We start from the raw sequence: 16,313 nt of genomic DNA, 5'->3' as shown, positions 1-16,313 counted from the left end.
GATCAGCCACATGATCAGTGTATGATCAGCCACGTGATCAGTGCATGATCATCCACGTTATCTGTGTATGATCAGCCACGTGATCAGTGCATAATCAGGCACGTGATCAGGGCATGATCAGTCACGTTATCTCTACATGCGCAGTCAAGTTATCAGTGCATGATAGCTACGTGATCAGTGCATGATCAGCCACGTAATCAGTGCATGATCACCACGTGATCAGTGAATGATGAACCACGTTATCAGTGCATGCACAGTCACGTGTTCAGTGTATGATCAGCTTCTTCATCAGTGCATGATCAACCACGAGATCAGTGCATGATCACGCAGGTGAAGAGTGCGTGATTAGTCAAGTGATCAGTGTATGATAGCCAGCTTAACAGTGCATGATCAGCCACGAGATCAGTGCATGATCAGCCACGTGATCAGTGCATGATAGCCAGGTTATCAGTGCATGATCAGTCACGTGATTAGTGTATGATCTGTCACTTGATCAGTGTATGATATCCACGTGATCAGTTCATGCGCCGTCATGTGATCAGTGCATGATAGCTTCACGATCAGTGCATGATCATCCACGTGATCAGTGCAAGATTCCCAAGTGATCAGTGCATGATTAGTTACGTGATCAATGTATAATTAGCGACGTGATTAGTTCATGATCAGCCATGTGATCAGTGCATGATCAGCCACGTAATCAGTGCATGATCAGCCACGTGATCATTGCATGCTCAGCCACTTGATCAGTGCATGCACAGTCACGTGATCAGTGCATATTCAGCTTCGTGATCAGTGCATGGTCAGCCACGTGATCAGTTCATTATCAGGCAGGTGATGACTGCATGATCAGTCACGTGATAAGTGCATGATCAGCCTTGTGATCAGTGCATGCACAGTCACGTGTGCAGTGTATATTCAGCTTCGTGATCAGTGCATGATGAGCCACGTGATCATTGCATGTTCATTCACGTGATCAGTGCATGCACAGTCACGTGATCAGTGTATGATCAGCTTCGTGATCAGTGCATGGTCAGCCACATGATCAGTTCATTATCAGGCAGGTGATGACTGCAGGATCAGTCACGTGATAAGTGCATGATCAGGCACGTGATCAGTTCATGATCAGCCAAGTGATCAGTGAAAGATCAGCCATGGGATCAGTGTATGCACAGTCAAGTGATCAGTACATGCACAGTCACGTGATCAGTGTATGATCAGCTTCATGATCAGTGCATGATGAGCCACGGGATGAGTGCACGTGCAGTCTCGTGATCAGTGTATGATCAGGCATGTGATAAGTGCATGATCAGCCACGTGATCAGTGCACGATCAGCCACGTGATCATTGCATTTTCAGCCACGTGATCAGTGCATGCACAGTCACCTGATCAGTGTATGATCAGCTTCGTGATCAGTGCATGATCAGCCACGTGATCAGTGCATGATCAGGCACGTGTTCAGTGCATTATCACTAATGTGATCAGTGTATGATCAGACACGTGATGAGTGCATGAACAGCCTCATGATCAGTGTATGATCAGCTGCGTGATCAGTGCATGATCCACAACGTGATTAGTGCATGATCAGTCACGTGATCAGTGTATGATCACCCAGGTGATCAGTGCATGATCAGCCACGTGATCAATGCATGCATGGTCCCGTGATCAGTGTATGATCAACTTCTTCTTCAGTGCATGATCAGCCACATGATCAGTGCATGATCAGGCAGGTGAAGAATGCATAATCAGTCACGTGATCAGTGTATGACAGCCAGGTTATCAGCGCATTATCAGCCACGTGATTAGTGCAAGATCAGCCAAGTGATCAGTGCATGCACACTCACATGATCAGTGTATGATCAGCTTTGTGAGCAGTGCATGGTCAGCCACGTGATCAGTGCATGATCAGGCACGTGAAGAGTGCATGATCAGTCAAGATATCAGTGTATGATAGCAAGGTTATCAGTGCATGATCAGCCAGGTGATCATTGAATGTTCAGCCACTTGATCAGTGCATGCACAGTCACGTGATCAGTGTATATTCAGCTTCGTGATCAGTGCATGGTCAGCCACGTGATCAGCTCATTATCAGGCAGGTGATGACTGCATGATCAGTCACGTGATAAGTGCATGATCAGCCTTGTGATCAGTGCATGCACAGTCACGTGTTCAGTGTATATTCAGCTTCGTGATCAGTGCATGATGAGCCACGTGATCATTGCATGTTCATCCACGTGATCAGTGCATGCACAGTCACGTGATCAGTGTATGATCAGCTTCGTGATCAGTGCATGGTCAGCCACATGATCAGTTCATTATCAGGCAGGTGATGACTGCAGGATCAGTCACGTGATAAGTGCATGATCAGGCACGTGATCAGTTCATGATCAGCCACGTGATCAGTGAAAGATCAGCCATGGGATCAGTGCATGCACAGTCATGTGATCAGTACATGCACAGTCACGTGATCAGTGTATGATCAGCTTCATGATCAGTGCATGATGAGCCACGGGATCAGTGCACGTGCAGTCTCGTGATCAGTGTATGATCAGGCATGTGATAAGTGCATGATCAGCCACGTGATCAGTGCATGATCAACCTTGTGATCATGCATGCACAGTCACGTGATCAGTGTATAATCAGCTTCGTGATTAGCTCATGATCAGCCACGTGATCAGTGTAACATCAACCACGTGAGCAGTGCCTGATTAGCCAGATGAACAGTGCAAGATCAGCCAAGTGATCAGTGCATACACAGTCACGTAATCAGTGTATGATCAGCTTCGTGATCAGTGCATGATGAGCCACGTGATCAGTGTATGATCAGTTACGTGATCAGTGCATGTTCAGCCATGGGATCAGTGCATGATCAGCCACGTGATCAGTGCATGCACAGTCACATGATCAGTTTATGATCAGTTTCATGATCAGTGCATGATCAGCCATGTGACCAGTGTATGACCAGCTTCGTGATCAGTGCATGATCAGATACGTGTTCAGTGCATTATCAGTAATGTGATCAGTGTATGATCAGACACTTGATGAGTGCATGAACAGCCACGTGATCAATGCATGATCAGCCACGTGATCAGTGCATGCACAGTCACGTGATCAGTGTATGATCAGGCATGTGTTCATTGCATGATCAGCCACGTGGTCAGTGCATGATCAGCCATGTGATCAATGCATGCACAGTCACGTGATCAGTGTAGGATCAGCTTCGTGATCAGTGCATGATCAGCCAATTGATCAGTGCATGATCAGGCACGTGATCAGTGCATGCATAGTCACGTGATCAGTTTATGATCAGCTTGATGATCAGTGCATGATCAGCCACGTGATCAGTGCATGATCAGCCACGTGATCAGTGCCACGTAATCAGTGCATGATCAGTTACGTGATCAGTGCATGCCCAGTCACGTGATCAGTGTATGATCAGACACGTGATCAGTGCATGATAGCAACCTGATCAGTGCAAGATAAGCAACGTGATTCGTGCGTGATCAGCCACGTGATTAGTGTACGATCAGACACGTGATCAGTGCATGATCAGCCACGAAATCAGTGCATGATAGCCACCTGATCAGCATGATAAGCAACGTGATTACTGCATGATCAGCCACGTGATCAGTGTATGATCAGCCACGTGATTAGTGCATGATCATCCACGTTATCAGTGTATGATCAGCCACGTGATCTGTGCATGATCAGGCACGTGATCATTGCATGATCCGTCACGTGATCGGTGTATGATCAGCCACGTGATCAGTGCATGATAGCACCGTGACCACTGCATGATCAATCATGTGATCAGTGCATGATAAGCCATGGGATCAGTGCATGATCAGTCACGTGCTCAGTGCATGCGCAGCCACGTGATCAGTGTATGATAAGCCACGTGATCAGTGCATGATAGCCAGGTTATCAGTGCATGATCAGTCACGTGATTAGTGTAAGATCTGTCACTTGATCAGTGTATGATATCCACGTGATCAGTTCATGCGCCGTCATGTGATCAGTGCATGATAGCTTCACGATCAGTGCATGATCATCCACGTGATCAGTGCAAGATTCCCAAGTGATCAGTGCATGATTAGTTACGTGATCAATGTATGATTAGCGACGTGATTAGTTCATGATTAGCCATGTGATCCGTGCATGATCAGCCACGTGATTAGTGTATGATCAGCCACGTGATCAGTGCATGATCAGCCACGTGATGACTGCATGATATGCAACGTGATTAGTGCATTATCAGCCACGAGATCAGTGTATGAAAAGCCACGTGATCAGTGCATGATCAGCCACGTGATCCGTGCATGCACAGTCACATGATCACTGTACGATCAGCTTCATGATCATTGCATGATTAGTTACGTGATCAATGTATGATTAGCCACGTGATCAGTGCATGATATCCACGTGATCAATGCATGATCAGTCACGTGTTCATGGCATGCGCAGTCATGTGATCAGTGCATGACAGCTACACAATCAGTGAATAATCAGTCACGTGATCAAAGCATGGTCAGCCACGTGATCAGTGCATGATAGCCACGTTAACAGTGCATGAACAGGAACGTGATGAGTTCATGCACAGTCACGTGATCAGTGCATGATGGACTCGTAATCAGTGCATGATAGCCAGGTGATCAGTTCATGATCTGTCACGTGATCAGTGCATGCGCAGGCACGTTATCAGTGTATGATAAGCCACGTGATCAGTGCATGATAGCCACCTGATCAGTGCATGGTAAGCAACGTGATTAGTGCATGATCAGCCACGTAATCAGTGCATGATCAACCATGTGATCAGTGCATGCACAGTCACGTTATCAGTGTATGATCAGCTTCTTCTTCAGTGCATGATCAGCCATGTGATCAGTGCATGATCAGTCACGTGATAAGTGCATGATCAGCCATGTGATCAGTGCATGCACAGCCACATGATCAGTGTATAATCAGCTTCATGATCATTGCATGATCAGCCACGTGATCACTGTATGATCAGCCACGTGATCAGGGCATGTGCAGTCACGTGATCAGTGTATGATCAGCCACGTGATCTGTGCATGATCAGGCACGTGATCATTGCATGATCAGTCACGTGATCGGTGTATGATCAGCCACGTGATCAGTGCATGATAGTACCGTGAACACTGCATGATCAATCATGTGATCAGTGCATGATAAGCCATGGGATCAGTGCATGATCAGTCACGTGGTCAGTGCATGCGCAGCCACGTGATCAGTGTATGATAAGCCACGTGATCAGTGCATGATAAGCCACGTAATCAGTGCATGATCAGCCACGTGATCACTGTGTGATCAGCCACGTGATCAGTGCATGTGGCGTCATGTGATCAGTCTATAATCAGCCACGTATTCAGTGCATGATTGACACGTGATCAGTGCATGATAGACACGTGATCAGTGCATGATCAGTCACGTTATCTGTGCATGCGCAGTCAAGTTATCAGTGCATGATAGCTAAGTGATCAGTGCATGATCAGCCACGTATTCAGTGCATGATCACCACGTGATCAGTGAATGATGAACCACGTTATCAGTGCATGCACAGTCACGTGTTCAGTGTATGATCAGCTTCGTGATCAGTGCATGATCAACCGCGTGATCAGTGCATGATCACGCAGGTGAAGAGTGCATGATTAGTCACGTGATCAGTGTATGATAGCCAGCTTAACAGTGCATGATCAGCCACGAGATCAGTGCATGATCAGCCACGTGATCAGTGCATGATAGCCAGGTGATCAGTGCATGATCAGTCACGTGATTAGTGTATGATTTGTCACTTGATCAGTGCATGATCAGCCACGTGATCAGGGCAAGATTGCCAAGTGATCAGTGCATGATTAGTTACGTGATCAATGTATGATTAGCCACGTGATTAGTGCATGATCAGCCACGTGATCAGTGCATGATCACCCACGTGATGACTGCATGATATGCAACGTGATTAGTGCATTATCAGCCACGTGATCAGTGTATGATCAGCCACGTGATCAGTGTATGATCAGCCACGTGATCAGTGCATGATCAGCCACGTGATCACTGCATGCAAAGTCATATGATCAGTGTACGATCAGCTTCATGATCATTGCATCATTAGTTACGTGATCAATGTATGATTAGCCACGTGATCAGAGCATGATATCCACGTGATCAATGCATGATCAGTCACGTATCCATGGCATGCGCAGTCATGTGATCAGTGCATGACAGCTACACAATCGTTGCATATTCAGTCAGGTGATCAAAGCATGGTCAGCCACGTGATCAGTGCATGATAGCCACATTAACAGTGCATGAACAGGAACGTGATCAGTTCATGCACAGTCACGTGATCAGTGCATGTTGGACTCGTAATCAGTGCATGATAGCCACGTGATCAGTGCATGATCTGTCACGTGATCGGTGCATGCGCAGTCACGGGATCAGTGTATGATAAGCCACGTGATCAGTGCATGATAGCCACGTGATCAGTGCATGGTAAGCAACGTGATTAGTGCATGATCAGCCACGTAATCAGTGCATGATCAACCATGTGGTCAGTGCATGCACAGGCACGTGATCAGTGTATGATCAGCTTCTTCATCAGTGCATGATCAGCCATGTGATCAGTGCATGCACAGTCACGTGATCAGTGCATGATCAGTCACGTGATCATTGTATGATCAGCCACGTGTTCAGTGCATGATAGACACCTGATCAGTGCATGATAGCCACGTAATCAGTGCATGATCAGTCACGTGATCTGTGCATTTGCAGTCACGTGATCAGTGCATGTGCAGTCACGTGATCAGTGTATGATCAGACAGGTGATCAGTGCATGATAGCAACCTGATCAGTGCATGATAAGCAACGTGATTAGTGCGTGATCAGCCACGTGATTAGTGTACGATCAGACACGTGATCAGTGCATGATCAGCCACGAAATCAGTGCATGATAGCCACTTGATCAGCATGATAAGCAACGTGATTACTGCATGATCAGCCACATGATCAATGTATGATCAGCCACGTGATCAGTGCATGATCATCCACGTTATCTGTGTATGATCAGCCACGTGATCAGTGCATGATCAGGCACGTGATCAGTGCATGATCAGTCACATTATCTCTACATGCGCAGTCAAGTTATCAGTGCATGATAGCTACGTGATCAGTGCATGATCAGCCACGTAATCAGTGCATGATCACCACGTGATCAGTGAATGATGAACCACGTTATCAGTGCATGCACAGTCACGTGTTCAGTGTATGATCAGCTTCTTCATCAGTGCATGATCAACCACGAGATCAGTGCATGATCACGCAGGTGAAGAGTGCGTGATTAGTCACGTGATCAGTGTATGATAGCCAGCTTAACAGTGCATGATCAGCCACGAGATCAGTGCATGATCAGCCACGTGATCAGTGCATGATAGCCAGGTTATCAGTGCATGATCAGTCACGTGATTAGTGTATGATCTGTCACTTGATCAGTGTATGATATCCACGTGATCAGTTCATGCGCCGTCATGTGATCAGTGCATGATAGCTTCACGATCAGTGCATGATCATCCACGTGATCAGTGCAAGATTCCCAAGTGATCAGTGCATGATTAGTTACGTGATCAATGTATGATTAGCGACGTGATTAGTTCATGATCAGCCATGTGATCCGGGCATGATCAGCCACGTGATTAGTGCATGATCAGCTACGTGATCAGTGCATGATCAGCCACGTGATGACTGCATGATATGCAACGTGATTAGTGCGTTATCAGCCACGAGATCAGTGTATGAAAAGCCACGTGATCAGTGCATGATCAGCCACGTGATCACTGCATGCAAAGTCACATGATCAGTGTATGATCAGCTTCATGATCATTGCATGATTAGTTACGTGATCAATGTATGATTAGCCACGTGATCAGTGCATGATATCCACGTGATCAATGCATGATCAGTCACGTGTTCATGGCATGCGCAGTCATGTGATCAGTGCATGACAGCTACACAATCAGTGAATAATCAGTCACGTGATCAAAGCATGGTCAGCCACGTGATCAGTGCATGATAGCCACGTTAACAGTGCATGAACAGGAACGTGATCAGTTCATGCACAGTCACGTGATCAGTGCATGATGGACTCGTAATCAGTGCATGATAGCCAGGTGATCAGTTCATGATCTGTCACGTGATCAGTGCATGCGCAGTCACGTTATCAGTGTATGATAAGCCACGTGATCAGTGCATGATAGCCACCTGATCAGTGCATGGTAAGCAACGTGATTAGTGCATGATCAGCCACGTAATCAGTGCATGATCAACCATGTGATCAGTGCATGCACAGTCACGTTATCAGTGTATGATCAGCTTCTTCTTCAGTGCATGATCAGCCATGTGATCAGTGCATGATCAGTCACGTGATAAGTGCATGATCAGCCATGTGATCAGTGCATGCACAGCCACATGATCAGTGTATAATCAGCTTCATGATCATTGCATGATCAGCCACGTGATCACTGTATGATCAGCCACGTGATCAGGGCATGTGCAGTCACGTGATCAGTGTATGATCAGCCATGTGTTCAGTTCATGATAGACAAGAGATCAATGCATGATAGCTACGTGGTCAGTGCATGCTCAGTCACATGAGCAGTGCATGATCAGCCACGTGATCAGTGCATGATAGCCACGTGATCATTGCCTACAATTACGTGATCAGTGCATTTGCAGTCACGTGATTAGTGCATGGGCAGTCACGTGATCAGTGTATGATCAGCCACGTGTTCAGTGCATGATAGACTCGAATCAGTGCATGATAGCCACGTGATCAGTGCATGATCTGTCACGTGATCAGTGCATGCGCAGTCACGTGATCAGTGTATGATCAGCCACGTGATCACTGCATGATAGCCACCTGATCAGTGCATGGAAAGCAACGTGATTCGTGCGTGATCAGCCACGTGATCAGTGTACGATCAGACACGTGATCACTGCATGATAGCCACCTGATCAGTGCATGGTAAGCAATGTGATTAGTGCATGATTAGCCACGTGATCAGTGCATGATCAGCCACGCGATCAGTGCATGATCAGCCATGTGATCAGTGCATGCACAGTCACGTGATCAGTGTATGATCAGCTTCATGATCAGTGCATGATCACTCACGTGATAAGTGCATGTTCAGGCACGTGATCAGTGCATGATTAGGCATGTGATCACTGCATGATCAGTCACGTGATCAGCGTATAATCCGACACGTGATCAGTGCATGATAGTTATGTGATCAGTGCATGATCAGTCACGAGATCAGTGCATGAGCAGCCATGGGATCAGTGCATGATAGCCATGTGATCAGTGCATGACAGCTACATGATCAGTGCTTGATTAGTCACGTGATCAGCGCATGATCAGCCAGTAATCAGTGCATGATCAACCATGTGATCAGTGAATGCACAGTCACCTGATCAGTGTATGATAAGCTTCGTGATCAGTGCATGATAGCCACCTGATCAGTGCATGGTAAGCAACGTGATTAGTGCATGATTAGCCACGTGATCAGCTCATGATCAGCCACGTGATCAGTGCAGGATCAGCCATGTGATCAGTGCATGCACAGTCACGTGATCAGTGTATGATCAGCTTCGTGAACAGTGCATGATCAGCACGTGATCAGTGCATGACAGCTACGTGATCAGTGCTTGATTAGCCACGTGATCAGCGCATGATCAGCCACGTAATAAGTGCATGATCAACCATGTGATCAGTGCATGCACAGTCACCTGATCAGTGTATGATAAGCTTCGTCATCAGTGCATGATAGCCACCTGATCAGTGCATGGTAAGCAACGTGATTAGTGCATCATTAGCCACGTGATCAGCGCATGATCAGCCACGTGATCAGTGCAGGATCAGCCATGTGATCAGTGCATGCACAGGCACGTGATCAGTGTATGATCAGCTTCGTGAACAGTGCATGATCTGCACGCGATCAGTGCATGATCAGCCACGTGATCAGTGCAAGTCTCCCAAGTGATCAGTGCATGATTAATTACGTGATCAATGTATGATTAGCCACGTGATTAGTGAATGATCAGCCACGTGATCAGTGGATGATCAGCCACGTGATTAGTGCATGATACAAAACGTGATTAGTGCATGATCAGGCACGTGATCAGTGTATGATCTGCCACGTGAACACTGCATGTTCAGCCAGGTGATCAGTGCATGCACAGTCACGTGATCAGTGTATGATCAGCTTCGTGATCAGTGCATGTTCAGCCAAGTCATCAGTGCATGATCAGGCACGTGAAGAGTGCATGATCAGTCACGTGATCAGTGTATGATAGCAACGTTATCAGTGCATGATCAGCCAGGTGATCATTGCATGATCAGCCACATGATCAGTGTATTTGCAGTCTCGTGAGTAGTGTATGATCAGGAACGTGATCAGTGCATGATCAGCCACGTGATCAGTGCATGATCAGCCACGTGAGCAGTGCATGCACAGTCACGTGATCAGTGTATCATCAGCTTCGTGATTAGTTCATGATCAGGTACATGATCAGTGCATGATCAGCCATATGAACAATACAAGATCAGCCAAGTAATCAGTGCATGCACAGTCACGTACTCACTGTATGATCAGCTTTGTGATCAGTGCATGATGAGCCACGTGATCAGTGCATGATCAGGCAGGTGTTCAGTGCATTATCAGTAATGTGATCAGTGTATGATCAGACACGTGATGAGTGCATGTACTGACTCCGATCAGTGTATGATCAGCCGTGTGATCAGTGCATGATCCGCAACGTGAGTAGTGCATGATCAGTCACGTAATCTGTGTATGATCAGCCATGTGATCAGTCCATGATCACCCACGTGATCAGTGCATGTTCAGCCAAGTGATCAGTGCATGCGTGGTCCTGTGGTCAGTGTATGGTCAGCTTCGTCTTCAGTGCATGATCAGCCACATGATTAGTGCATGATCAGGCACGTGAAGAGTGCATAATCTGTCACTTGATCTGTGAATGATAGCCAGGTTATCAGCGCATGATCAGCCACGTGATCAGTGCATGCACAGTCACGTGATCAGTGTATGATCAGCTTCGTGATTAGTTCATTATCAACAACGTGATCAGTGTATGATCAACCAGGTAATCAGTGCATGATCAGCCACATGAACAGTGCAAGATCAGCCAAGTGATCAGTGCATGCACAGTCACGTAATCAGTGTATGATCAGCTTTGAGATCAGTGCATGATCAGCCACGTGATCAGTGCATGCACAGTCACGTGATCAGTGTATGATCAGCTTCGTGATCAGTGCATGATCAGCCACGTGATCAGTACATGATCAGCCTTGTGATCAGTGCATGCGCAGCCACCTGATCAGTGCATGTGCAGTCTCGTGATCAGTGTATGATCAGGCACGTGATCAGTGCATGATCAGCCAGGTGATCAGTGCATGATCAGCCTTGTGATCAGTGCATGCACAGTCACGTGATCAGTGTATGATCAGCTTCGTGATTAGTTCATTATCACAACGTGATCAGTGTATGATCAACCAGGTAATCAGTGCATGATCAGCCACATGAACAGTGCAAGATCAGCCAAGTGATCAGTGCATGCACAGTCACGTAATCAGTGTATGATCAGCTTTGAGATCAGTGCATGATGAGCCACGTGATAAGTGCATGATCAGGCAAGTGATCAGTTCATGATCAGGCATGTGATCAGTGCATGATCAGTCACATGATCAGTGTATGATCAGCCACGTGATCAGTGCATGATAGCCACGTGACCCCTGCATGATCAGTCACGTGATCAGTATATGATGAGCCATGGGATCAAAGCATGATAGCCATGTGATCAGTGCATGATAGCTATGGGATCAGTGCATGATCAGCCACGTAATCAGTGCATGATCAGCCACGTGATCATTGCATGCTCAGCCACTTGATCAGTGCATGCACAGTCACGTGATCAGTGTATATTCAGCTTCGTGATCAGTGCATGGTCAGCCACGTGATCAGTTCATTATCAGGCAGGTGATGACTGCATGATCAGTCACGTGATAAGTGCATGATCAGCCTTGTGATCAGTGCATGCACAGTCACGTGTTCAGTGTATATTCAGCTTCGTGATCAGTGCATGATGAGCCACGTGATCATTGCATGTTCATCCACGTGATCAGTGCATGCACAGTCACGTGATCAGTGTATGATCAGCTTCGTGATCAGTGCATGGTCAGCCACATGATCAGTTCATTATCAGTCAGGTGATGACTGCAGGATCAGTCACGTGATAAGTGCATGATCAGGCACGTGATCAGTGAAAGATCAGCCATGGGATCAGTGTATGCACAGTCAAGTGATCAGTACATGCACAGTCACGTGATCAGTGTATGATCAGCTTCATGATCAGTGCATGATGAGCCACGGGATCAGTGCACGTGCAGTCTCGTGATCAGTGTATGATCAGGCATGTGATAAGTGCATGATCAGCCACGTGATCAGTGCACGATCAGCCACGTGATCATTGCATTTTCAGCCACGTGATCAGTGCATGCACAGTCACCTGATCAGTGTATGATCAGCTTCGTGATCAGTGCATGATCAGCCACGTGATCAGTGCATGATCAGGCACGTGTTCAGTGCATTATCACTAATGTGATCAGTGTATGATCAGACACGTGATGAGTGCATGAACAGCCTCATGATCAATGTATGGTCAGCCGCGTGATCAGTGTATGATCCGCAACGTGATTAGTGCATGATCAGTCACGTGATCAGTGTATGATCACCCAGGTGATCAGTGCATGATCAGCCACGTGATCAATGCATGCATGGTCCCGTGATCAGTGTATGGTCAACTTCTTCTTCAGTGCATGATCAGCCACATGATCAGTGCATGATCAGGCAGGTGAAGAATGCATAATCAGTCACGTGATCAGTGTATGACAGCCAGGTTATCAGCGCATTATCAGCCACGTGATTAGTGCAAGATCAACCAAGTGATCAGTGCATGCACACTCACATGATCAGTGTATGATCAGCTTCGTGAGCAGTGCATGGTCAGCCACGTGATCAGTGTATGATCAGGCACGTGAAGAGTGCATGATCAGTCAAGATATCAGTGTATGATAGCAAGGTTATCAGTGCATGATCAGCCAGGTGATCAGTGCATGATCAGCCACGTGATCAGTGCATGCACAGTCACGTGATCAGTGTATGATCAGCTTCGTGATCAGTGCATGCACAGTCACGTGATCAGTGTATAATCCGCTTCATGATCAGTGCATTATCAGCCAGGTGATCAGTGCATGTGCAGTCTGGTGATCAGTGTATGATCAGGCATGTGATCAGTGCACGATCAGCCACATGATCATTGCATTTTCAGCCACGTGATCAGTGCATGCACAGTCACCTGATCAATGTATGATCAGCCACGTGATCAGTGCTTGATCAGGCACGTGATGAGTGCATGATCAGTCACGTGATAAGTGCATGATCAGGCACGTGATGAGTGCATGATCAGTCACGTGATAAGTGCATGATCAGGCACGTGATCAGTTCATGATCAGGCATGTGATCAGTGCATGATCAGTCACATGATCAGTGTATGATCAGCCACGTGATCAGTGCATGATAGCCACGTGACCCCTGCAGGATCAGTCACGTGATCAGTGCATGATGAGCCATGGGATAACTGCATGATAGCAATGTGATCAGTGCATGATACCTACGTGATCAGTGCATGATCAGCCACGTAATCAGTGCATGTGCAGTCTCGTGATCAGTGTATGATCAGGCATGTGATCAGTGTATGATCAACCACGTGATCAGTGCATGTTCAGCCACATGAAGAGTGCAAGATCAACCAAGTGATCAGTGCATGCACAGTCACGTGTTCAGTGTATGATCTGCTTCGTGATCAGTGCCTGGTCAGCCACGTGATCGGTGCATGATCAGGCACGTGAAGAGTGCATGATCAGTCACGATATCAGTGTATGATAGCAAGGTTATCAGTGCATGATCAGCCAGGTGATCAGTGCATGATCAGCCAGGTGATCAGTGCATGCACAGTCACGTGATCAGTGTATGATCAGCTTCGTGATCAGTGCATGATCAGCCACGTGATCAGTACATGATCAGCCTTGTGATCAGTGCATGCGCAGCCACGTGATCAGTGCATGTGCAGTCTCGTGATCAGTGTATGATCAGGCATGTGATCAGTGCATGATCAGCCAGGTGATCAGTGCTTGATCAGCCTTGTGATCAGTGCATGCGCAGCCACGTGATCAGTGTATGATCAGCTTCGTGATTAGTTCATTATCAACAACGTGATCAGTGTATGATCAACCAGGTAATCAGTGCATGATCAGCCACATGAACAGTGCAAGATCAGCCAAGTGATCAGTGCATGCACAGTCACGTAATCAGTGTATGATCAGCTGTGAGATCAGTGCATGATGAGCCACGTGATAAGTGCATGATCAGGCAAGTGATCAGTTCATGATCAGGCATGTGATCAGTGCATGATCAGTCACATGATCAGTGTATGATCAGCCACGTGATCAGTGCATGATAGCCACGTGACCCCTGCATGATCAGTCACGTGATCAGTATATGATGAGCCATGGGATCAAAGCATGATAGCCATGTGATCAGTGCATGATAGCTATGTGATCAGTGCATGATCAGCCACGTAATCAGTGCATGATCAGCCACGTGATCATTGCATGCTCAGCCACTTGATCAGTGCATTCACAGTCACGTGATCAGTGCATATTCAGCTTCGTGATCACTGCATGGTCAGCCACGTGATCAGTTATCAGGCAGGTGATGACTGCATGATCAGTCACGTGATAAGTGCATGATCAGCCTTGTGATAAGTGCATGCACAGTCACGTGTTCAGTGTATATTCAGCTTCGTGATCAGTGCATGATGAGCCACGTGATCATTGCATGTTCATCCACGTGATCAGTGCATGCACAGTCACGTGATCAGTGTATGATCAGCTTCGTGATCAGTGCATGGTCAGCCACATGATCAGTTCATTATCAGGCAGGTGATGACTGCAGGATCAGTCACGTGGTAAGTGCATGATCAGGCACGTGATCAGTTCATGATCAGCCACGTGATCAGTGAAAGATCAGCCATGGGATCAGTGCATGCACAGTCATGTGATCAGTACATGCACAGTCACGTGATCAGTGTATGATCAGCTTCATGGTCAGTGCATGATGAGCCACGGGATCAGTGCACGTGCAGTCTCGTGATCAGTGTATGATCAGGCATGTGATAAGTGCATGATCAGCCACGTGATCAGTTCATGATCAACCTTGTGATCATGCATGCACAGTCACGTGATCAGTGTGTGATGAGCTTCGTGATTAGCTCATGATCAGCCACGTGATCAGTGTAACATCAACCACGTGAGCAGTGCCTGATTAGCCAGATGAACAGTGCAAGATCAGCCAAGTGATCAGTGCATACACAGTCACGTAATCAGTGTATGATCAGCTTCGTGATCAGTGCATGATGAGCCACGTGATCAGTGTATGATCAGTTACGTGATCAGTGAATGTTCAGCCATGGGATCAGTGCATGATCAGCCACGTGATCAGTGCATGCACAGTCACATGATCAGTTTATGATCAGTTTCATGATCAGTGCATGATCAGCCACGTGACCAGTGTATGATCAGCTTCGTGATCAGTGCATGATCAGACACGTGTTCAGTGCATTATCAGTAATGTGATCAGTGTATGATCAGACACTTGATGAGTGCATGAACAGCCACGTGATCAATGCATGATCAGCCACGTGATCAGTGCATGCACAGTCACGTGATCAGTGTATGATCAGGCATGTGTTCAGTGCATGATCAGCCACGTGGTCAGTGCATGATCAGCCATGTGATCAATGCATGCACAGTCAGGTGATCAGTGTAGGATCAGCTTCGTGATCAATGCATGATCAGCCAATTGGTCAGTGCATGGTCAGGCACGTGATCACTGCATGCACAGTCACGTGATCAGTTTATGATCAGCTTCATGATCAGTGCATGATCAGCCACGTGATCAGTGCATGTTCAGCCACGTGATCAGTGCCACGTAATCAGTGCATGATCAGTTACGTGATCAGTGCATGCCCAGTCACGTGATCAGTGTATGATCAGACACGTGATCAGTGCATGATAGCAACCTGATCAGTGCAAGGTAAGCAACGTGATTCGTGCGTGATCCACCACGTGATCAGTGTACGATCAGACACGTGATCAGTGCATGATAAGCCA

This window comes from Bos grunniens, chromosome 4, assembly GCF_055505025.1.
Source record: "Bos grunniens cultivar Pamir isolate PY7600 chromosome 4, Bosgru_T2T1.0, whole genome shotgun sequence".
In the NCBI taxonomy this organism is placed as follows: Eukaryota; Metazoa; Chordata; class Mammalia; order Artiodactyla; family Bovidae; genus Bos; species Bos grunniens.
Note: the sequence above shows the minus strand (reverse complement) of the source record.